Genomic DNA, 3,637 nt, shown 5'->3' with positions numbered 1-3,637 from the left:
TCTTAAATGGTTCTCCTATTATGGGTAAAGGTATCATTGGAGCCTTCCTCTTGTGATTTGCATGTAGCTGGCAATCTTTACAAGCTTCACAATAGAGTCTCACATCTTTAAATAAAGTAGGCCAATAGAACCTCCTTAATATCCTTTGGGTTGTCTTGTCTCTACCCAGATGTCCTGAAAATGGTAAATCATGTGCTAACCTGATGACTTTATTCCGATACTGTGCTGGTAGAACAATCTGTTCATATGTGGTACTTGGTGAGTCCTTGGGTCTCCACGTACGACAAATTACTCCTTCCTTCCGAACTATACGTGATGGATCCTCCTTCTTTATCCATGACTGAATCTCGCAATCTTTCTCCTGGTCCATTATCAGTTGTTTAGTCTGATTGGTACTTTCTATTCTGTTTCTCTTCTGATTTTGTCTTCTCTTCTCTCCTCTAGTCTGATATATCTTCGTCCGAGTTGTAGGTTGAAATAGCTCCTCCTCAAATGGAAACTGTACTCCTAGATCTTCATCTTCCAGTATTGTCTCCTCCAGTTCACTCTCTTCTCTTGTCTCTTGCTCCATGGCTTCACTTTGCTCCTCTGATCTTTCGGGTAATGGCTGATGCTCTTCTGAACGCTGCTCCGTATCAACTTGAATCTGTCTTCTCTTCTGAGCTCTTGTCATCACTGCTAATGCTGATTCATCTTCTGACTCTTTAATCCCTCCAATATCAATCTGATGCTCTTTAGCCAGTTGTTTCAGTAGCTCTATCTGTTCTGATTTTGGTAATCGCTTTGCCATATGTTTGTGTAGTGGTACATCCCTTCCCAACAGCACATCTTCTGCTAGTCCTTGTACTACTGCTGCTTTCACCTGGTAATCCTCTCCATCAAATGTTATCCGAACTGATGCTAGTGGATACTCCCCATAAGTTCCATTCCCAAAAGTAACTCCAATCGTCTCCTTCTCTATGTCTTTCAATGCTACAAACTTCCTATCAACCACAGTCCTTGATGCTCCGCTGTCTATCTGAATTCGCTTCACATTGTGTCCATTGATCTTTCCTTCTCCATGCCAAATGACTTCCTCTGCATTCTCTTTGGCTCGTAGAGTTTTCTCCGTACATTTTCTTGCTATATGCCCCTTGCGATTACACTTGTAACAGGTAATCTCTGAAGGTGACTTTCTCTCCTTCTTGTTTCCAGTAGATCCTTCAGTCTTCCTTGGGAACTCCTTTGACCGACCATGATCCTGCTTTGGTCTATTCCTCTGTGGTAAACAACTATGAGCTGTATTATAAGATTCAATAAGCTCTCCAACTTTCTCTGGTGTCTCTGGGTTCTGAGAAGTTACCCAGATTCTCATCTCTTGTGGTAACCCATTTAAAAGCTGCTCTACTGCAATCTTGTTAACTACCTGTTCCATTCCATTCTCTGGTACTAACCATCTTTTCACCAGTTTGACTCCTCTAGCTATCCAATCAGTTGGGTCTTGATCTCTTGTCCAAACATGACTCCTGAACTTTCTTCTACATCTCTCTGTGTTGATGTTATAATGCTCCAAAATAGCTTTCTTGACTCCATCATAATCAGTAGTAGTTCCCAGATCAGTACAAACAGTTCTAACCTTGCCACTTAGTAACGGTGTCAGACGTAGAATCCAATTTGTCTGATTCACCCCTTGTATCTTCATAATACCTTCGAATGCTTCAATGAAGTCTTGGATATCCTCTGTTTCTTGATATGGTGATATTTTTAAATGAGGACTATTCCCTTCTCTTTCTGCTAGAACTCCTTTCATAATCTCTATCTGCTGCATATGCTGTTCCTGCATGGCCTGTATCTCTTCATAATGTCTCTCTCTTTGTCGCTCCTCTTCTCGACGACGTTCTTCAGCTTGCTCCTCTCGCTGTCGCTCCTCTTCTCGACGACGTTCTTCAGCTTGTCTCTGGGCCTCCTCTCTTCTTCGCTCCTCTTCCTGATGACGTTCTTCAGCTTGTCTCTGGGCCTCCTCCCAACGACGTTGCTGCTCCTCCTGAAGCTTTGCTAAACTTGCCAAAGCTGCCGCTAATTGCTCCATCGGATCACTAACTCCTGTAATAAGACTTTCTTCCACTTCAGTACAGTCTTCCGTATCAACTGAAGTATAACTCTCTCTGAAAATATGCAATCCTCGCAACTGTCCTCTGTAGTCATGTCTTGGTAAGTCCCGTAGAGAATACCGCCCTTGATTCTCTCGACTGTTATCCGACATAAACAGTCACACCAGACACTATAAACTTTAGTCTCTCTCTCTTGCCGAGATACAATAGTGGGTCTTTCCTCTACAACCGTTTGAGAACTATCCCACCGCTGCCACCAAAAAATGTAACAGACGCTCCTAGCTATCTGTTCACCAAACTTATTTCTTAATCAACACGAAACTCAACTGAGCTCAAAAACCAACTAACAAAACTAACTCACAACTAACACACAACTAACACACAACACACTTATATAGATCTTATAAATGTCCAGAAGGTTCTATAACATACAAGAATACTTTACATGATTGTTCTAGAATATACTTGAATAAACACATAATATATAATTACAATAGTACACAGAGAGTTCCGGATCCATTTAGAAACAACTTCTTACAGAGATAGAGTGTCCAGTTTGTCTTAATATCTTGACAGATCCTCATCTGGTGAACTGCTGTGGACATAATTTCTGTGGGTCTTGTATTGAGAGAGTAAAAGCTAGTAATGGATCCTGTCCTATGTGTAAAGAGAAGGAATATCAATCATTCATAAGAAGTGTTCAGGTCTATTGCAGCAAAAAGGAGAAATGATGTGAATGGAAAGGACAATTGAAGAATATGTCTACTCATCTTAATAAAGAGAAGAGAGAAGGAGAATGTCAATATGAAGAAGTAGAGTGTCAATATGAAGAAGTAGAGTGTCAATCAGACATTGCACATCTGCTTAATAGTTCATTTACTTGTATTTACTTCTATTTTTAAAATAAAGTTCTTGTATTTACTTGTACTAATGTCAAAAATATTCTCTATTTTAGAAAACTTAATTCATGTATTTTACTTAAAAATTCATCTACTATCATGTATTGAAATGAAGAAGGGAGGACAAAAAAACACTTAATAGTTATTATAAAATGCACTCACAGTACAGTAAATGAGTATTGTTAAGTATTATTTAAGAAAAATGAGTTTTTCCAGTTTTGAAAAACTGCTACTGTCAGATTACTGCTAGAAGTGGATGGAAGAGAGATTCAATAGATGATGTCCTTGAGCATATGTGTTACTTGGTCACACATAATTCAATTAAGGTGTGGCTTAAGTAAATACATGATTTTATTCTTCTACTTACAAAACAGGATCATGTATATACTTGTATTTATTTTATCATAAAAAATCGTGTAAATATTCGTATATCGTCTATAGATGTGCAATGTCTGGTGTCAATATAATAATTGTCAAGAAAGAAATCAATGTAGATATCTTAAGTATCATGAAGAAAAAGTATGTGATCAACATCCATTTCAATGCCAATACTGTAGGGAAGAAGGTACATTCCTCTCTATTACAAAGGATCATTATGAGGAATGCAGGCAGTATCCTGTTACTTGTCCCAATAAATGTGTGTCTACT

Source organism: Amphimedon queenslandica, unplaced genomic scaffold, assembly GCF_000090795.2.
Source record: "Amphimedon queenslandica unplaced genomic scaffold, v1.1 AMPQUscaffold_13318, whole genome shotgun sequence".
Taxonomy (NCBI): domain Eukaryota; kingdom Metazoa; phylum Porifera; class Demospongiae; order Haplosclerida; family Niphatidae; genus Amphimedon; species Amphimedon queenslandica.
This window is presented reverse-complemented; position numbering follows the sequence as displayed.